Source organism: Nuphar pumila, chromosome 3 (assembly GCF_984573655.1).
Source record: "Nuphar pumila chromosome 3, dmNupPumi1.hap1.1, whole genome shotgun sequence".
Classification (NCBI taxonomy): Eukaryota; Viridiplantae; Streptophyta; class Magnoliopsida; order Nymphaeales; family Nymphaeaceae; genus Nuphar; species Nuphar pumila.
Window position 1 is genome coordinate 58880324 of NC_143251.1, and position 22562 is coordinate 58902885.

The following is a 22562-nucleotide window of genomic DNA, read 5'->3' on the forward strand; positions in this document are numbered from 1 at the left end:
TATATATGGATACACAGATCTATCGAGTTTTTGCATTATGCAGATCTGTTGTACCACACGTCTATTTTTTTTCATATATGCCGAATCACATGTTAACTTTATTTTTTTTAGTTTTGCCGAGTACCTGTTCATACTGTTTCAATTCAGATCTGTTCTAGTTACATGATTATGCATTAAATCATTTTGTTTTGATTCAGATCTGTCCTAGACACTTATGTATCTGTGTATGTTTATGTTCAATTTGTATTGAGTTTGGTATATATATATATATACATGTGTGCATACCAGCATAGTCAACCCATGCACATGATTACGATCATGTACATGGATCAGCCAGCATGTTGTCCATGAGTGTACACAGGTCTGGCCGACCCATGTACATGTTTGTGAACATGTACATAGATCAGCCAGCAGGCTGGTTATAGTATATTCTGGTCTGGCCGACCCATGTACATGACTATGATCATGTACATGGATCAGCCGACATGTTGAAAATACATATTTTTTTCAGCATTAGCCGACTCATGTACAGGATTTCGATCATATACATGGATCAGTCCCAGTTGTTGGCTAGGTAAAAATTTCTGCATAGTTGTTTGAGTACATGAAATTTGTCATGTACATGTTTAAGATTGATATATGTACTCTTTTTGAAATGATATATATAAATCTGATCCTGATTTTATCAATTTGCAATTATGCATATCATACGCATAAATCTGAAAATAAATTGGTGTTTACATGACTGTAATCATATGCATGTTTGGTCATTTATGCATGAAATTGATCATGATGGTGTGTTCTACAAGCATCTATTTGCATGAGTATGCGCATTGATTTTGTGTGTTTTGAATGTGCATTTTTAAACATGTTGAAAACCGTGTGTATTGCATATTCACTAAAATTTTGTAAAGATGCATAAATTATTTCTGAGATTGGTGGTCAGATGTGAACCACTGCGGCCGTGTAGGCTAGGAGCATGTGTTGCTCCAATTGTTGTAGATTTTATTTATGCATTGCAAAATTTATTTCTGCAAATTAATTGATTTTTCAAAATTAATTGCATTGTTAAATTGTGAAGGTCAGGGCTCGAAATTTGTTGGTTTTGCATGCTGATTTTCATAACGGTTTGTGTGTAAAGAACTTGAAAAAAAGTTATTTAAAATGGTAAAAGAGACCAAACGGTGCAATTAATCTCTTCCTTGATGTCCCTTTCACAATATGGGAATCTTGAATGGCGGACCTGGGAGACCGTGAGGATACTAAAACTCCGTATGTGATTGTGCCCCTGAACTCGATATGGTGGTTCACCTCCCAGCTACGGTTTTAGGAAGATTCAACCACTTTGCCTGAGGGTGGTGGTATTGACTCAACTGTAGTTATTGGTATACCAAAAAAGTAACGTCATTAGATGTTGATTTCTAATGTTCTGATGAATGGTGTTGATTCTTGATATCGGTCGACGAATAAGTGTGAAACCTAGTAATAAAATACAAATTGTGTGTTAAGCTACAACTGGAAACCTAACTTGGACTTCAGAAATTTATACTCGTTTTGAGTATCTGCAGGTTTAAGAAAAAATGAAAATTAAATTTGTGAGCATTTAATAGAGACATGCATACAAAAGCAACTCTAATAAATAACTTAATAAGTTATTCACGCATAGGCATTGAATCATGCATATTTTATTGTTCTACATTAGTTCATGCATTCATGCTTATTTGGTTTCGCATGATATTTGTTTCTGCATGATATTTGGTTGAATGCTTGAATAGTAGAATAATTGTTGTAAGTTATTGCTTGTAATTCCTCTGAAATTTATGCATGAATTTGTTTATCTTATTTCCTTTACTATTTAGACTTTTAGAGAAATTCGTACAAAGGACTGTGGTTCTTACCCATTTTCTTAAAATTGTTTTACATGCATGGATGCTCAGTGATGTCCTAACTAGTCGGCTAGAGGCTGCGAGTTGTATGACTCATTTTCTGATAGGATGGCTTGGTTATGATATAGACGATTTTATGTCTTAAACTAGTTGACAGTTGATTTAAATTAATAAAGTTTGATTTATTCTTCTGTTAATTCAATGCAGTGGTTAGGTATATTAAATTTGTGAGGCCTCGAATCCTTGGGTGAGTTTTCGCAATTATTTAAAAAAAAAATCACTATTTTTACGAGGGTCAGATGGGGTCGTTATAGTTTTAGCAGAGAAGTCGTTCTTGGATAAGAAAAATATAGACCCAAACTCATTTACACTAGACACGTTACCCAACCCAAATGGTTATATGCAATTTGAACGAACCTGACCTAGTTTGTAACCAAATGCATTTCATACCCAACCTAAAACTAAATGACTCACAATTTTGATATGCTTTAGAATAGTGACTTTTATAAGCTTTGCATATTTATAGTAGAGTTTGTTGATATCTACTCCTGTTAAAGAATAACATCTGCCTCCATAAAAAAAATCTTTTTAAAATCCGACCACTTTATACCTTAACTCGACTTATACCCAAACCCATTAGCCCATATGGGTCTACAATTTCAAGCCTACATCAAATTAGTCCGGGTTTGGGTCAAAATTTTTGTTAAAAAATGGGTCTGTCAAAAACCTTACCCATTTATAACCCACCCGCTAGATACCTGAACCCACTAAGTAATACAGGTAAAAAATTTCAGTCATATGCAGACCCAGACTCAGACTCAGACCTGAATCAAATTGGGTTAAGCTTGGTCTGATTTTTAAACCCGTTTCAAAAATAGGTCTTCAAAAGATCCGATCCAATTACACCCCCTAGGCAGACAGAATTCAGCTTGAAGCCATAGAGATTCTAAAGGGTGCAAAAAGTAGTGCAACTGTGATCTCTTAGTGCAACAGGTGAGGCCAAGTCAGATTATCTTGTTAGCAGCTTTCCAACTTCAAACAGGAAAAACATTGACACGATATTCTCCTCCATAATACATAATTTACTGCAACACCTCCACTAGTCAAAACTGACCTTATTTGAAGAATAGAACTGAAAAACTACTAGCTGGTCTTATCTATCACAACAAATACATTAGACTATCACTTCTCCATGAATCAACATTATTTAAAGGTGTACATCCCCCAGAACCACAATAAAGTTCACATGAATACATAAAATACAAGCCAAACCATAATTTCATGACACTGCAAGTACAACCACAACCAGAGGTTGACCTAGCATGGCTTTAGCCAATGACAAGTCATCTTTGTATGAAGTTGAAACTGCTAAAGCAAGGCCCATGAAAAGGATTTAAACCAATCCCTTTCAATTCTAATATAAGCAAAGGGTTCATCAGAAGTAGGCACAAGCACTGCACATGAAGAACATTTCCTCCAGCCTCAATGCAGAACCACACGAAGGAAAACACAAGTTACTGTAAAAGAAAACAGAACCATGACGTTGTTGGGACTTATGTATCATGGGTATATTACCATTCTTGTGTGCTTCCCCTTTTTGTATTTATATGTACATAGCATTCTTTTTAGGGGTAATTTTGCACTTTCACAAGTAGCGTAGAGTCAAAAGTTTTGTCTTGTAGTGGGGTAGAGGGGATGTCACTTGTATGGTTGTTTTCTTCTCATTTCAAAGTTAATGAAGTTTTTCTTCTCGTCTTCTTGCTCTCTCTCCCATGGTTGGATCTGTATTACTTTACTTTGATATGGTATTAGAATATCACCCAACCCAAAAGATAGGTATTTGGTGATCTGGAAGGGAAGAGGAAGAAACTTCATTCTGGTGCGTCAGGTGTGTACCTCGTTTTGTGTACTCCAAGAAGGATGTCCGTACATTTGATGCAGTTTGATTCGATTGAGTTGGGGTTTTGCTAGCTCTTGATTTTAGATGACGTTTATTGATGACTTCACTAGATATGTATGGGTCCACTTCCTTAACTTCAAATTGGTTATTTCCTAATTTTTTAAAGAATTTCACATGGTTGTAAAAAATCAATTTCAAAGTTAATCTATTCTTAGATCTGATTCGGGTGGAGAATATATGTCAAAAGATTTTCAAAACTATTTAAAATAAAATAAAATTTGTTATCAAAGATCTTGCCCTAAAACTCAAAAAAATGGGTTGGTGGAAAGAAAATATAGACATCATAAAAACCGCTAGAACCCTACTTATCTCAAAAGATATTCCTAAAAAATTTTGAACCGAAGTCGTATTGACCTCAACTTATTTGATAAATAGAAGGTCTTCATAATCTTTACAAAATATTTCTCCATTCGAAAAATTATTTAACATGACACCCAATTTCAAGCGATTACCTATTTTATGTAAATATTTTGTTCTTTCTCGTAAAAATGATAAATTGTCTCCAAAAGCCATTGAATGTGTATTTGTTGGATATGAAGAAAATAAAAAAGGTTAGAAGTGTTTTAACTTTAAAAACAACAAACTATATGTTTCTAAGGATGTGACTTTTTTAGAAAATGAGAATGGTTTTGATAAAAAGGATAACAAAGAGAAAGTAGACCATATTTTTTTGTTCGATCTTTTACTAAAGGAAGAACACGGTTCCTATGAACCAAATATTTGTGAGATAAATCACAATAGTAATTCTATTTGTGAGAACTCTTTAGATAATGATGTCAATAATTGACATCATGACGTTAATAATAATTTAGAATAAACTCATAATGATGATAATGTGGTTGAGAATTCTTCTAATGATATACAAGTCTACACTTGCGTGAGCAAAGAGATCAACAATGTGCTTTTGAAAAATATTCACAAGGTTTACCCATAGAAGCAAGGTTGTAAGTATCGTATCGTTACCCGTATTGGTCGGGCAAAAATAGAAGCAAGGTTGTAGGTATCGTATCGTTACCTATATCAGTCGAGCAAAAATTAGCATGTATCGTATCGTATCGCATCGTAAACATATCGTAATTTTTTAATAAAAAAAATCAAAAATTCCAAAAAAATAAGACAAAATTAGCAAAAATTCTAAAAAAATCATAACAGATAAAACAATGATGAATTGCACAAAATACAACCATAAAATCATATACAAGACTCTTGCAATTACTAACATGCCACAAGAATCATATTTTCATATTACAAAAACAAAAATAAAATATTATATAAAACCTCAATAATCATAATCATCTTCATCTTCTTCTTTTCCTTCTAAAATTAATAACAAACCATGCAATTGATAACTGACAATATAAATAAAAAGCAACTACATAATTTAAATTCTAAATACAATTAAAGCATTAACTAACAATATTAAATTCACATCCAAGTCATACTAAAATATCATAAGCCACAACTGTAAGAAAACAAGTTTCTCCGAAGATGTTCACCAAATTGTCAAAAGTGGGCACTCAAAAGAGTTCCACCAAAGCATCACAAGAACATACAAAACAACCACAAATGGGCTCATACAAAAGACCCACCAAAGGTGGCTGAAACAACCTTAAAAATATTATTTTATTGACTGAATTATGCAAGAAGCATTATATTAGTGAGGGGGATTCACCCTTTTATACACACATTCCAAAGAGCCTTAATAGAGACGTTGGGAGAGGCCCAACGACTCTAAATAGAGTCGTTGGACCCTTCCAACGTCTCTTACTTTTGACTAGTCAACATTAGTTGACTAATTGGAATTGAACCAAAAAGTAAGAAAGTAAGAAATCTAAACTAACCTAAAGGATTTTTTTTATCCTCTAAATTTCAGCATGTTCCAACCACTGTGCACATGAGTGCAATTTTAAACAGAGTTACCAGAAATGCCTAGGTAAGTGGGGAAGCGCGCTTCTCCGAAGCGTGAAACGTCATGCTTTCAAAATGTGTGGGAAAGCACCATTTTTTTGGGAAGCGCACTTCCCATCGTGCTTCCCCCATTTTTTGAACTTTTTTTTTGTATTTTTTTTCTCTTTTTCCGCTTCCTCCTCGTTTCTTAGGTCTCTTTCGGTTCGCTTTCGAGATGATTCCTGATTCACTCCTAAGTCGTCCCACACTTCCCGCTTCCTAAAATTTTGAAAGTGCCTCGCTTCCTGTTTCTGCTTCCCGTATCGCTTCCCACTCCCGCTTCCTCTTCCTCAACTGACAACCATGGTTTTAAGAATTGTCAGATACATTAAAAAAATTCATAACTAAAGGGTTCTTCTTATTTAGATTCAATTGCTTATACTAATGCATATTGGGGAGGAAACCCTAATAATAGAATATCAACAACTGGTATTTGCGTTTTTTTTAGGAGATTCTTTAATTTTTGGGAGATACAAGAAGCAACATAAAGTCTCATTATCCTCTATTGAAACTAAGTATTATGCAATGACTACGACAATCATGGAACTTGTATGGCTAAGGAATCTTCTCAGAGATATGGGTGTAATCATCTTCAACCCTAGAAAGATGTGTTGCGACAACAAAAGTGCAATTTACATTGCAAGCAAACACACCTATGATAAGCGAACAAAGCATATTGAGATAGACTGCCATTATGTATGGGATGAATACCGCAGAGGGACTATCGAATTATCATATGTTACTTCTAAGTATCAGCTTGTACATTTCTTCACTAAAGCTCTTCCTGCACCTCAGTTCATTTTCCTCCTTAACAAACTTTTGATGATCACACTATAAGTTTGACAGAGGGTGTTAAAATATAGTTATATATATGTATACATTAATTTAATAGGCAATGTCCATCAAGGTCTTTTCCTTGTTTGTTGTATTTTTTTGTTTTTTGTTTTTTGTTTTTTGTTTTTTGTTTTTTGTTTTTTGTTTTTTATAATTTTAAATTCATATGATTGTTGGAGTAGCCCAACTAGTCCTTGGACTGCTCCCAACGGTCACATTTATGAATGTTGGGGGCTAGTCTAAAGACTAGTTGGACTGCCCCCTTTCTCTCTAAGGGACTTCCCTTTTATAAAACTTAGGCTTTTCTAAGCATTGTTTGAATATAAATCTTCTATTTTTTTTACTTTGTGGTGCTCTTGTTGGCCTATTGTGGCCCTTGTATGCACTCTTTCGTTAGTGGACTTGTATTGTGCACATTGTTTTTTGTACTTCCGCTTGTTTCATTACAGTTGTTGCATGTTTCAAGGCAGAAATCTTGAGGAAGTAGAAAGCAAAGCTGATGCAGAGCAGGATGGACCTAGGTCCATACAGCCTGACCCAGGCGGTGGACTGGATTTGCGCCATGGGATCGGTGATCGGATCCAAGTGGTGGATACGATCCGGATCACTGAACCGAGGCGCGGAGAAGAGGTCCTTTCGTACCTACTCCAGGCGAGCACAAAGGGCACGAGCAAGGACGCCCCAGATCCAGTAGCAATCAGAGTTCGTCTCGGGTCCAAGGACTGGACCCGAGACCCAGATCCAGAGAGGCATTATTAATACCTTGCCTAGGGTTTCATGAAGGAAAGAGCCGATTGAAATCTCCTGCAGCCTTTTGGTTTTCTCCTTTAGTTTTCTCTGCTATTCCTTTTTTTTGAGCCGCACGTCCTTACTAATTTCCTCTGTCTTTTTGTTTTGTTTTCTCTGTCAGTCTGAATACTTTTGTTATTAATTTATCAGTCTTTGTTTTTCATTCCCTGTTAGCAAGTTCAAATATGTGGACATTAATAGTTGTTTCTCCGTTTAAATACATTGGGCTTGACTCCTTTTGTTCCAAGCTTTCTTTCCTTGCTTCACGTGTTCTATGTTATTTTGCGCTACACGACCGTGCATTGCCAGGAGCATCAAAATAGCAGTCGAGGCGACATCGAGTCCATCACGACATCAACGACCATCAGTGTGTGGCTCGACGTGGCCATGGTATTCTGTATACTGCACGATCAAGCAGTGTTTCGGTTCCTCTTCATGCCGCATCAAAGTGGTATCAGAGCGCAAGCGTCCTCCTTCGTCAGCGGGATGGCTCAAGAGGCGAGGCACGATCCTACCGGTGGAAAAGAGCGGGAGGGAACCGCCGTGGAAGATCCAATGTTGCGGGTGCTGGACATAGTAACTCAGATACAGGAAAAACTATTGCGCCTAAACAAAGATAATGGTTGGTATGTCAAAGCGCATCGATGGGATTGAGGATCGACTTGTAATCATCGAGTCATCCGGAGGTACGCGCACAACCTCAATGTTGAAAACAGGGGCAGACCTGGGTGACAGTGCGGACAGTCATGTACCTGTTACATCAGCCGAATCAGGTCAGCCGATCCTTCTTGGTCGCACCCACGATCCACGTCAGGTACCGTCTGTCACTACGGGACCTGTTTCGGCTGCCAACCTGGTCGTTGGTGTTTGTCAGCCAAAACCAGGGGCTCTGGCCGTGTACCCCAACGCTAAGACTAGTGCACAGGCCTGGCCACACGCCATGGTGATTGTGTCGCAGCTTGGACCCAAGTCACAATTCCCTGGCGTGACGCTGGGCCAGGCTGTTGGCACCACAGCATCAGCCGGACCCGAGACCCATTTCCCTGAACCTGCGCATGGGGGCGCTACTGCAGCCCACCTATGCGCAGTGGGTCACGGATCCGTGTGGGTGGGTCTGAATCTGAGAGGGTCCAGACCGGACCCGATTACGATAGGACCTCGGCCTGGGTCTGGGGGACCACCCTTTGTGTCCCCGGGAGCAGGTCCGAGTTCCGAAGGTCCTTACGTGACCTACCCAGTTGGGTTTGGTTCGCAGTTTGCCCCGAATCAGACCCAACCCATTATGTTTGAACCCCAATATGGATTCAATGCTGACCAAAACCCATATCGGACCCGGACGGAGCTCCAGTTTGAATTTGAGCCGGGTCAAAACCAGACCCATAATCATATGGATCGTGGATCGAGTTCAAACCAAGCCTTTATCCCCACAACTCGATCCCTGATCTAACCTATCCAAATCTGGGTCCGACGAGTAACTTAGGACTATACCTGATCCATATCCAATCGAGCGAATCATCCCAATACTATACCAACCAGACCCAATACCCGTACCAGAACCAACCCATTAACCCATCCCCGATCCAAAACCCAATACCATACCTAACCCAACACCACTATCCTAGCCCGACCCACAACCCAACCCCGTATTATCCCATTCCTACCCACCTAGAGCCCGAGACCCGACCAACCCTTCCACCTATAACAGGGCCACCTATCATACCGGTGCCACAACGTCGGCCGCAGATGGTTCCCACTCACGGGCGAGCCAGACAAAGACAGATTCCTATGCAGCTTCAGCAGGGACCGGTGCGACCAGAGCGCCGACCACAGGTCGTTGAAGTTCGTCAGCATCAATTACCAGGAGAGCAGTATCGTGGTGAAGGAGATGAGGTTGTGATGGATGATGATAACTTCTGGAATGAGTACCCCGCAGGTATGGTGGAGGCCCATCAGCAGAGAGTACCAAAGCGCCCCTCCATGTACGGGGTGAAGTTGGAGCTTCTAGAGTTCGCAGGATGATTCGATGCGGAGCAATTCTTCGATTGATCTTATGTTGTCCAGTTCTTCTTCGACTACCACGATGTTGCTGAGCACCGTCATGTCTCCCTAGCCTCTACTCGGTTGAGAGGCCTAGCGCAGACATGGTGGGTTGAGCTGCAGAAGTCGAGGGAGTGACAGGGACTAGAGCGCGTACAGACTTGGGAGGAAATGCAGCGGTTGATGCAGTCTAAGTTCGTGCTATTAGATCATGCTGAGAGAGCCTACAAGAATTACCTTACCTTGCGTCAAGGCACCAGTACTGTTGCGGAGTATACTGTTCAGTTTCATCGCCTATCCCTGAGAGTGCAGATCGAGGAGACCGCCCACTAGCAAGTCAAGAGGTATATTTCTGGTCTCCGACCTGCTATTTCTGATGACTTCAGTTGTATTACAATCGAATCATTAAATCAGGCAAGTAGTTATGCCATGAATGTGGAGGAAAAATTGAAAAGGAGGCAGAAACATAGGACATCCCGTAGTGATCAGTCCAGTCAACCCAAGTCGAGTTTCCCAACCAGAGGAGCGAGCTCCCCTAGAAAAGAAGACTCAAAGTCCACCCCTAGAGTCGACCCTAGCAAACCCGATCAGTCCGGACCTGCGTACCACACCAGATCCAAAGCTAAGCCCAGTGAGTCTAGCATTCGTTGTTTTAGGTGTCAAGAACTACGTCATATTGCATCCAAGTGTCCCACCGTGAGTAAGAACACCCATCTGGCGGAGGGCATTGTTGAGTCAGCGTCTGATAGTGAGAGCGAGGGTGAGTCACTTGTTGAGGGAGATGACGAGATAAAAGTCGTTGAGTTCGACGATAGCATCAAAAATTTGTTAACCATCCGTCATGTTTTAACCACATCCCGAGAGTCGGCCCTGACAAAATGGTTGCGAAATAATACTTTTAGATACCGGTGTAACTGTGAGGGGTGTGCGTGTGATGTTATCATTGATACCGGGGCGTGTGAGAATATGGTGTCCAAGAGTGTCGTGTCCACCTTGAACCTAAAAACGGAAACACTGACCCAACCTTATAAGATGGCATGGTTCAAGAAAGGAAATGAGGTACCTATCACACTGCGTTGTCTAGTTCGGTTTTCCATGAGGGAGCATTACCACGATGAAGTGTGGTGTGATGTGGCCCTTATGAGTGCTTATCACATCCGTTTGGGACGTCCTTGGCAATTTGACCGTAAAACCATCCATGATGGCCGTAGGAACACGTACACATTTATCTTTAAGGGTCATAAGATAGTTCTTCTTTCCACCAAGGAGATTAGGTTTCCTCCGCTCGCAGGCATATTTTACCAGTCTTTCTCGTTTGATGCTGTCGAGCACATGCGTGACATACATAGAAAAGCCCGCGTCGAACTCATTGAGAACCGTGAAGCCTACGACGCCTTTGTAGACCAAGGTCGTCGTGATGTCCAGTTTCAAGTCGGTCAACTAGTATGGGTTTACCTACGTCCTGGGTGTTTCCCAGTAGGTACTTATAGTAAATTGAGTCCTAAAGAATATGGTCCTTTCAAGATCCTTCAGCGCTTAGGTCTGAATGCCTACCTCCTTGAACTGCGTGAAGATTGACACATTTCACTTATCTTCAATGTGTCTGATCTATATGCTTATTGTGGAGACAACAAGTCGTCAGAGCCGACTTTTTCCCAACTAGGGGAGAATGATGCAGAGCAGGATGGACCCAGGTCCATACAGCCTGACCCAGGTGGTGGACTGGATTTGCACCATGGGATCGATGATCGGATCCAAGTGGTGGATCCGATCCGGATCACTGAACCGAGGCGCAGAGAAGAGGTCCTTTCGTACCTGTTGAGAATAGGTGGTTTTTAGGTTAAGTTCTCTTATATTAGAGGTTTTCTGAAATTTTATTCTCATAAGGACTTAGATGTAATTTTTCTTTTTGCCTCTCTCTATTTAATATAGAGAGAAGCGCTAATGGGGAATATCGAGTTCTCTCTCTCTCTCTCTCTCTCTCTCTCTCTCTCTCTCTCTAGGGTTCGGTACATCTTCTACATGGTATCAGAGCCTAGCCGATCGTGGGAGCGTGATCGACTGTCACGTGGGAGCGTGATCGAGTGGCCTAGCCGATCGTGGGAGCGTGATCGACTGTGACGTGGGAGCGTGATCGAGTGTGATCAAAACACAGTCGATCGTGGAGGCTTTCATGATCGTGATCAAAGTTCGATCAAATGAGTAATGTTTCTAATCAGGTCAGCGATTTAAATTTTTTTTTAAGATCTGATGACAGATCTGGGCATGCTGCTGGTCGTGGATGCTTGCTGTGGGTTTCGTAGCTCCTCGTTTTTTAATCTCGTGACTACCTACGCTGGGAGTTTGATTGCTGTTGGGAGTTTGATTGTTGTTCAGATCTTAGGAGAAGATCTAAATTTGTTCTCCTCATCTGGATTTCTTGCTGCGACCTAGTGTTGCCGAGTCTTGTTTCTGCTATGACGTGTTTTTTTGGTTTGTGAGTTGTCGAGGGGTATTCCTGATGGTTGGAAGTAACAGAAATTTTTTTCTGTGTTGCCGTGAGTGTAAAACCAGCTTTAAAAAAAAAAAAAAAAATTGACCTGGGCCGGGTCGGGTACGGACCCGACCCGGGCCCCTCTTCATTAGGGTTTTAATAACCCGACTCAGGAAGAGGATTTCAAATCCTCTTCCCGAGCGTCGCCCCCCCCCCCCTTCCACCTTCGTTTTCGGAAGAATTAGGGAAACCCATCGGGGTTTCCCCATTCGTCGCCCCCCTGAGGCTTTTAAAAGCACTGCAGGGGGGCGGGGGAAGGCACACAGCCCTTTGCCCCCTGTGCCGCCTCCTCCTTCCCTGCGCACGCCACCAGCGCCGCCCTCGATCCCCTCGCGACGACCCCGCCTCCTCCTTCTCTACGCTCGCCACTGATGCCGTTGCTGCACCCCGCGCCGACGCCAGCCACCGCCTCCCAGGTACGCCACTCCACCTTCTCCTCCTCCCCCTCCCATCTCCCTCTCTGTCACCTTGCCAGGACGCCGACAGGCGGCGCACGGCCCCTGCCGCGCCCTCCCACCTCCCTCCTTGCCCATTGGAGACCCGACAGGGGGCCTACAGGGCCCCTATCATCTCCTTCTCTCTTTTGAGGTGCGCCGGAGTGCTGGCAGGGGCCAATGGCCCCTGCGGACCCCCTTTCTCTTTCTTGTGGGAGATCGGGCGACCGACACGAGGTCGGTCCTCCCCCTGTCACTTTCCCCTCTGCCATGACCTGCGTAGGGGTCGGCAGGAGGCTGATGGCTCTTGCCGCCCCGATTCCTGTCTCTTTGGCAGGGGCTAGCCCCCTGCCACCTCAGTGATGTCGGCAGGGGCGTGACCCCTGCCGCTTCTGTGCTGACGGCAAGGGGCTCGACCTTTGCCGATTCGCCGGTGTCGGCAGGGGCTAGACCCCTACCGATCCGCTGCCGTCGGCAGAGGCTCGACCCCTGCCGATCCGCCGCCGTCGGCAGGGGCTCAACTCCTGCCGATTCACTGTCGTCGACAGGGGCTCGACCCCTGCCGCTTCGCTGCCGTCGGCTGGGGCGCGACCCCTGCCGCTTCGTTGCTGTCGGCAGGGGCTCGACCCCTGCCGATTCGCTGCTGTCGGCAGGGGCGCGACCCCTGCCGATTCGCTGCTATCGGCAGGGGCGCGACCCCTGCCGATTCGCTGCTATCGGCAGGGGCTCGACCCCTGCCGATTTGTTGCCGTCGGCAGGGGCGCGACCCCTGCCGCTTCGTTGCCGTCGACAGGGGCGCGACCCCTGCCGCTTCGTTGCTATCGGCAGGGGCTGTCCCCCCGATCGATTCACTGCCGATGGCAAGGGTTATTCCCCCTGTCGCTTCGCTACTGTCGGCAGGGGCTTGCCCCTTGCCGCCTTATTGCCGTCGGCAGGCGCTCGTCCCCTGCCGCCTCGCTGTCATCAACAATTAGGGTTTTACTCCCTGTCAGTTGTTGTTGGGTAGGGGCCGAAGCCCCTGCCATTTGTTGTTTGGTCAGGAAGGGGGCCGAGGTCCCCTGTCGCCTAATTCTACCAATGCCTCAGTCGAACCATTAATTATATTAGCATAATTGAATATTTCACACTCTTGCAGATTTACGCAACGGGTCCAATTCGCGCTCCACGGCCCAACCCTTGTATCATCTACACTCGTAGACGCACAACTGCACGACATCCCGAGGTAGGGTAAAGTCGCACAAGGGGCAATAAGATCTAATTAAGTTGAAATAATTAAAATGTCTATGCTAGTTGTACTTAGATTTATACTGCTTTTGCGTGACTTATTATTCTTGTCTCCATGTTTATGAGTCGATGTACGGTTTTACTCTTCGAGTAGTAATTTGTGTATTTGCTTACGTGTTGAAGGTGGTTTCGCACTTTTTGCAATACTTATGCCCTAAGTTGCTCGCATGTATACTTGCCTGTACCTTTCTATGGGTGGATGTACAATTTCATTATTCGATTATTATTTTGCGTAGTGTTTATGAATTTGAGGTGTGGTTTCGTATTTCTTGAAATACATATGCCCTTGTTTGCTTGCATCCATTTTTGCCTGCACGTTTCCTTTGAGTGAGGTACGACCTTGTGTCTCGTGTATTACTTATGACCTTATGTGTTTGCCTGTCTAAGTGGTCAATGTATGGTGTTGGTACCTCATGTATTAGTTATGTGCTTTTCCCTCGATGTGCGGCATCGCAAGTCGAGAGTTGTTTGTTGACATGTTATAACCTGCATATGCTCACACTCATGGTAAATATGTACTTACATAACTGTAGTCTTGTGCATATCCTGTTATCACCTGTTTTCAAAACACCAGAAGTTGCACTTGTGCACTATAGTTCTTTTAAAGAGGATTTCCTTCTGCAAACCCAGGGCTCTTCAAAATGCACAACTTTTGCAAAGTATGATTAAGTCTTGCAGGATTGCGAAGTCACATTTGGCCCCTCCCAAGTCCACACACTTGGGAGAAATGTTTTATAACCTTGACTCAAGTTGCGGCTCATTTTGAATAACCCCGATCAGGGGCATGAGCATATGAATGAGTGGGGTTCTTTTGAAGGACCCATTCTTTATGTATCAATCTAGTGTAACATGTCGATACTAAGATAAATTTTGGATGTAAGATTGATAGTGTTGTGTCTTGTGTGAATGACTTAATGTGGCATTATGGCTTTTAAGGATGAATCGTGCCAAATGAGCACTCCTATATTCTTTGAATTGTTTTGAAGTTGGGTGTTGGGTATTCCTTTTGAGAAGCCCACAGACCTCTCTGGTTCAGTATGGTGTACTTTTAGACATGCACAACATGTTAAGTACTTTGTTGATCGGACGAGAGATCCGAGATGACCTTGCATCATGAAATATGAAAAATGTTGTTGAAGTGAATTCAAGATTTATCTTGCCAGGCTGTGTTGTGTTAATTCTTTTGCAGATAACATCTGTTGGGGTTTCTTTTGTGGAACCATATCCCTTTCATCGTAGTCGTACTTATGACATGTACGACCGTACTTTTTGACAAGTACGTCTTCTTACGTTGCGATGATTGGATGAGTAGGTTGTGGCAACCTCGATGAGCGCAAATAACAAAATATTGTGATCACCTAAATAAGTGATGTTTTCGCCTTCACCGGCAAGATACTCGAGTGGGTCGAAAGACCAGAGTATGTAGAATGAGTCTTCAGTTAACTACCCCTGATGTACTCATTCGAATCGCTGACTCCTGTCAGGAGAGAGGATAGGAAGGTACAAAACTTCGATGGACAGGCCATTAATGGCAGTTACGAGCAAAAGACTCGGCTTCCCCAGTCATCGGAGTTAGGGGAATGAGACTACCATAATTATCCTAGGTGGTAGTTCTCCATGTTTGGGATGCATCCATTGTTTATGCTGCTTTGAGGATTTCTCTCTTGGTCACCGACCGTCCCCTTAGGTGCGGACTCAGTCAGCTATCCGGGTTATCATAAAATACATAGCATAATAAACCCCCGGATCAGTCTAGGTTGTTTCTAGAGTCGTGCTTTGTGCGTACCCGCTTGGCCACAGGTTCAATACTTATGGAATTGTGTGTGTGGTTGATGAAGCATTGTATTTTGCTAGTTAACTTTCTTGTGCAGCGCTTTGCTTGTAATAGTTAGCCTACTTGTGCCAATAAAATGCTTGTAATAATTTTAACATTATGCTCATGGTCGTTGCTTTGTGAATCTGTTGAAATTAAATTGTTATATAATTGCCTATCTACTTGACATATTAAATTATTCTGCTTAATTATGTTCAATATTGTCCTGTCTGTGCACCTACCAGTTTTTAGTGAAACTGACCCATTTTATGGACAGGTTTTGGATAATACAGTCTGCGATGGCACGATGGCGTGATGAGGTCAAGATAGAGCTTTTTCCCTAACGTTTCGCTCCTGAGGACATGTTGGTAAATTTGGTATAAAGTGTGTTTCAAAATTTCTCTTTTATTAAACCGTGAGTTAATAAAACTGTTTTAGTAAGCTTCTTCTTGGTTTCAACAAACGAATTCTCAATTATTGAAACTCTGTTTCTAAACCATTTGATTTCAATGGTTGTGCGGGATTTGACAAAAGGAAAGTTTACGCTGTAATGTGCTCAAGATCCATTGACTTGTGGTTTTAAAAATATCATTTTTCGCTGAAGTATTATTTAAACTCTGATTATTGTATGATTTCAAAGCTTTCTAAACTTTTCTAAAAAGTTACAAGTCCTGGATTTTTGGGGCGTTACAGTGAGTGTTGAGTTCTTGTCGAGGTGTGTTCCTGCTGTTTGGGAGCAGCAGAAATTTTTTTTTTTTTTGTCGTGATTGCTGAGTTCTCGGCTGTGCTGATTGCGTGTGATTAGAAGCTGATTGCGTGTGATACTTACTGGATGTTGTGCCTTATATGTTGGAGAACAGCAGGTGTAGTGAATATTTTGTTTTGCGACTGCATTCTATCATTTGTCATGATGTGTTTGGGTGCAGCAATGTTCGTGATTTCTGTGGTATCGACAGCAACTGAACTTTAGTTGTTTTTAGTGGGTTGGTTTATTTCAGAATGTGGTTTTCAATGACTCCCTGCTGTGTCGAGTTTTTTTAAGGAAGCACGGTAGCTTAAGTTACTCTTCTGTCGTGGAAAATAGCAGGTGTGATTTCCTGCTGGGTTGAATTTTATTTTGTGTGTGGGCTGCTGCTTGTTGTGGAAACAGCAGGTGTGGTTTCCTGCTGAGTTGAAATTTCTTCTTGAACACTTGTTGTTCAAGTGAGGTATTTTTTTTTATCTTCAATATGGCTGAAACTTCGAAATACGATTCCAAAATGGAACATATTGGGGAGTATAAGGCTTTTGCCAACCCCTTCTCATATGGCTCTTCCGTAAGGTTGAATGAAACCAACTATGCCAGGTGGTCCAGAACTTTTATGATGTCGGTATCTGGACATCGTCGAAAACATATTTTGTTGGAAGGCGAACCCATTGAGAAATTGGGAAAATATGTTACTTGGGATGAAGATAATGACATAGTTATGTCATGGATCATGAATAGTGTCGAACCCCATATTGCAGATGGATTGATCTACTATAATACAGCCAAACTAATGTGGGACAATCTTCGTGATACATACTCACAAGAAACGAATGTGAGTCGTATCCTGCAAGCCGAACAGGAAATATATAACTTGCAACAGGGAGATCAGACCTTGGCCCAGTACTATGCCTCTGTCAAAGCTGTGTTTGAAAGACTTAATGCTCACAGGCCTCTTTGTTACTCGAAGCAAAAGGATCATCAAGAACAAACCATGGTTGCTCGTTTTCTTACAGGTCTTTCTTCAGATTTTTCTGTTGCAAAAGTTCAAATGTTGACTGATTCAGATGTTCCCACTCTTGCTGATGCTTACAATCGTCTGAGTAGACTTGCGATCTCTCTGCCACAATCTCAGCCTGTGACTCAGTCATCTGCTCTTGTTGTCCCATCTAGTTATGGGCGTGGAAATATTCAGAATATCAGAGGACGTGGACATGGTATGGGAGGCAGAGGAAAGCTTCAATGCACATTCTGTGGAAAATCTGGACATTTAGAAGATCGTTGCTGGGATAAGCATGGTCGGCCAATCTCTTCTGCATCAAAGTCATATACCCTTAAAGCAAATGTTACTACTATTGAGGCAACAAATGCACAAGAGAATATCACTGCAAATGAAAGTAGTATCACCCTTAGTCGTGCGGAATATGATGAGTTGATTGCTCTTCGACCTTTGAGTTCCACCACTCCTGTAGCTGGTGTTGCCTATTCAACCGGAAATCATCTCCATCCGAATGATAGTAAGTGGGTTATTGACTCTGGTGCATCCAGACATTTGTGTGGAAATTCACGTGTTTTTCAGATCTAAAGGTCATTAAGGCTCAATTTGGAGTCTCATTAGCCGATGGGAGCTCCTCCCCGGTTGTTGGTCAGGGAAATATTTCTATATCCTCCTCATTACAGTTGAAAAATGCTCTTCATGCTCCAAACTTTCCTCAAAGCTTACTTTCTGTTAGTTGCCTTATAAAAGAACAAAACTGTAGAGTAATATTTGATCCAATGGGTTGTCATTTTCAGGATTTGCTGACGGGGAAGAAGATTGGTGGAAGCTATGAAGAAAATGGAATTTACTACCTACATCATCCAATGGGTTCTGTTCATGCTGCAGTGGAACATTCATTCAGTCATGTTCAGTGGCATCGTCGTCTTGGTCATCCTTCATTGTCAAAGCTTCGGTCGGTCTTTCCTCAGATTCCTTCCACCACATCATTTCAGTGTGAAGCATGTCAGTTGGGCAAGCATCATCGAAGTTCGTTCCCTTCGAGTCAGAGTCAGTCTAGTAATAAAGTTTTTGAACTTCTTCATGCAGATGTATGGGGTCCTAGTAAGATTCCTACTAGGACTCAGTGTCGTTATTATCTTGTTATTGTTGATGATTTCTCTAAGTTATCATGGGTATTTTTAATAAAAGAACGATCTGAAGTTCCAAGTCTTATCAAATCCCTAATTCTTGAAATAAAAACTCAGTTTGAATCTATTGTCAAGATTGTTCGCACTGATAATGCTCTCGAGTTTAAATCAAAAGGTCTGTTATAATTTTACCAAGATCATGGCATCCAACCCCAAACTTCTTGTGTCTATTCATCTCAACAAAATGGGGTGGCTGAGCAAAAACATCGGCACCTCCTTGATGTTGCCAGGACCATTATGATTCAATCAAATGTTCCTGCGGTATACTGGGGTGATGTGATTACCACTGCTTGCTATCTGATCAACCGCATGTCTTCGTCTTCTGTGGGTGATCAAATTCGATTACATATCCTAAAACCTAATGCCCCACTTTTTTCTTTCTCACCAAAAATATTTGGATGTGTTTGTTTTGTACACAAACTTGGCCCTGACCGTGATAAATTAGCCGCTCAAGCTACAAAATGCATATTTATCGGTTATCCAAAAAATCAAAAGGGCTATCGATGTTATGATCCTATTTCTCGCTGAGAGTATGTCAGTGCGGATGTATCTTTCCTGGAATCCTCTCCATATTACTCTAGTTCCGGTTCCCCGCTGCAGGTTGATCCAGCTGAGTCTTTTCCATTACCTATACCTCCTTTTCCTTTGGAATCTGTGCCCTCCTTACCGAACCAAACTTCATCCTCTTCCAGATTTAATAATCCTCCATTGGTATATGTGCGTAGAGCTCCACTTCCGCAAGAGCCTTCATCTTCTTCTTCTCCTGAGGTAAGTTCTACTGACAATAGTGATCTTCAGGATGATAATAGCAGGCCTATTGCTCTACGAAAAGGGACAAGACAATGCACCTTATATCCCATATCTCATTTTGTCTCCCATGCCAGAATTGGACATCAGATGAAGTCTTTTATTTCAGCCTTGTCTGCTGAAACCATTCCTCTGAACTATCAGCAGGCAGCACTTGATAATCGCTTGAAGCTGGCTATGCAAGAAGAAATGACAGCTTTGGTATCTCAGCATACCTGGGATCTAGTTGATTCCCCAGCAGATGCTGACATTGTTGGATGTAAATGGGTATATACAATAAAGTACAAATCTGATGGTTCTATTGAAAGCTACAAGGCCAGATTAGTCGTGAAAGGGTATACTCAGACATATGGAATTGACTTCTTTGAAACTTTTTCTCCTGTTGCACGGATGGGTACCATCCGTCTTGTTCTCTCAGTAGTTGTTCAGCATGGCTGGAGCTTGTGTCAATTAGATGTGAAAAATGCATTTCTTTATGGGGATCTCTCTGAGACCGTTTACATGCAGCAACCTCCAGGATTCGAGGTTGAGGGGGAGTGTTAGAAGGTGTGCAGATTGAGAAAGGCGATTTATGGCTTGAAACAAAGTCCTCGTGCATGGCTTCAAAAGTTGTTTGAAGTGATGTCAAGCTTTGGCTTTAATAGATCAGCAGCAGATCATACACTTTTTATAAAGAAAACTAACTCTGGCATAATTGTTATGGTAGTATATGTGGATGACATCATTCTTACAGGAGATGATGTGAAAGTTATTGAAGCCACAAAGGCTCATCTTCAAAAACACTTTGTTACAAAAGACCTTGGTTCACTCAGGTATTTTCTGGGTATAGAAGTTGCTAGAGGCCGTGAAGGGATGGTTTTGTCTCAACGGAAGTATGTTCTTGACTTATTAAAGGAAACGGGCATGTTGGGAGCTAAACCAGCAAATATTCTCATGGACCATAAAGTTCAGTTGTTTGAAGAAGGGTCAAAACCAGTTGATAGCAAAAGCTATCGCTCCCTAGTAGGGAAGTTATTATATGTAACTGTGACCAGACCGGATATTGCTTTAGCAGTAAGCAAAGTTAGCCAGTTTATGGACAAACCAACTGAGGTACACTGGAATGCAACCATAATGATTCTCAGATATCTAAAATCCTCTCCTGTAAAGGGGTTATTGTTTAGGAAAGGTGGAACTCTGGAGACAGTAGCCTATTCTGATGCTGACTATGCTGGATCTGTAGTAGATAGAAAGTCTACCACAGGATTCTGTGTGTTTTTGGGAGACAACTTGATTTCATGGAGAAGTAAGAAACAAAATGTGGTTTCCAGGTCAAGTGCAGAATCAGAATATCGGGCTATGGCCCAAACAGTTGCTGAATTGATATGGGTTAGCACTGTTCTTCATGATCTCCAGGTGAAGGTTTCATCTCCAATGACCATGATGTGCGATAACAAAGCGGCAACATATATAGCAAACAATCCTGTCTTTCATGAGAGAACAAAGCACATTGAGGTTGATTGCCACTATGTAAGAGATATGATTCAAGCTGGTCATATCACTACAAAATACCTAAAGTCGGAAGACCAAGTTGCAGATATGTTTACAAAGCCTCTTGCTAAGCCAAATTTCTCCAAATGTTGTGACAAGCTGAGCATGATTGATATCTATGTTTCAGCTTGAGGGGGAGTGTTGAGAATAGGTGGTTTTTAGGTTAAGTTCTCTTATATTAGAGGTTTTCTGAAATTTTATTCTCATAAGGACTTAGATGTAATTTTTCTTTTTGCCTCTCTCTATTTAATATAGAGAGAAGCCCTAATGGGGAATATCGAGTTCTCTGTTTCTTGTAGAGCCGTCTCTCTCTCTCTCTCTCTCTCTCTCTCTCTCTCTCTCTCTCTCTCTAGGGTTCGGTACATCTTCTACAGTACCTACTCCAAGCGAGCACAAAGGGCACGAGCCGGGACGCCCCAGATCCAGTAGCAATCAGAGTTCGTCTCGGGTCCAAGGACTGGACCCGAGACCCAGATCCAGACAGGCATTATTAATACCATGCCTAGGGTTTCATGAAGGAAAGAGCCGATTGAAATCCCACAACCTTTTGGTTTTCTCCTTTAGTTTTCTCTGCTATTCCTTTTTTTGAGTCGCACGTCCTTACTGATTTCCTTTGTCTTTTTGTTTTGTTTTCTCTGTCAGTCTGAATACTTTTGTTATTAATTTGTCGATTTTTGTTTTCCATTCTTGTTAGAAAATTCAAATCTATGGACATTAATAGTTGTTTCTCCGTTCAAATACATTGGGCTCGACTCCTTTTGTTCTGAGCTTTCTTTCCTTGCTTCACTTGTTCTGCGTTATTTTGCGTTGCACGACCGTGCATTGCCAGGAGCATCAAAATAGCAGTCGGGGCAACACCGAGTCCATCACGACATCAGCGGCCATCAGCGTGTGGCTCGACGTGGTCGTGGTATTCTGTATATTGCATGATCAAGCAGTGTTTCAGTTCCTCTTCACGCTGCATCAAAAGACCTTCCACCTAAACCAGATACAGTGGAAACAACAACAGCTTTGAAACACCCAGATGTGCATTCACCAGTTTTCATCTTTGATACACAAGGTGCAGATGGCGTTTAGCAAGAATCGAATCAAAGATCTATGGGTCATGATAATGACACTCTACTGGAACAGCTATGATAATCGACCCCATGCCATTCCCCATTTTCCCCTGCAGCAACAGCAAGTGGAGATGTGTAAAAGATTGGGATGGTATGTCGCCTTTGCCTTATTGTAGGTGGACAACATTCTCAACCTGGAGTGGAGCATCTATTATCTTTCTTGGCCCGACTCATGATTGAATAATGCTCCTTACACGAAACCCACGATAAATCTATGCGGTATGATCACATATTGAACTTTAACTTAGCATGTATTCATCTGCTGACATGGATTTCTATGCTTAAAAACCAGAATATGTTCAAAGAAGACACTACCTTAACTGAAGGATAAAAACACTTTGACAAACAGGTAGAGAAAAACAATAAATATCTCAGCTGAAATAGTCATGGTAGGGAACAAATGCTGGTAGTGTTATCAAAGAGTTTAAAAGATGATAACACATTCAGCCAACATAACTTTTTGGTATTAAAAGCCATTTAACTTTTAAAACGAAAAAAGAAGGGAAGTTTCTGACAATTTAAGGAGCATCACACCATCCAAAAATAAAATATGATACAGAAAGCCAAAAACTAATCGGCTAATTAGAGCCAGAAAAGCAATTTACAACGCAAAGTGATAGATTAAGAAGTTAATAGAACAAAATCTGATTTAGCAGAA

At 42.0% G+C, this 22562-nt stretch overlaps 1 protein-coding gene across 4 annotated transcripts in view; it reads right to left on the reverse strand.

The window, feature by feature from the left end:
* Positions 1–22562, reverse strand: part of LOC149842949 (Tetratricopeptide repeat (TPR)-like superfamily protein) — a 47812-nt gene that overhangs the window by 22430 nt on the left and 2820 nt on the right. The window lies entirely within an intron of this gene.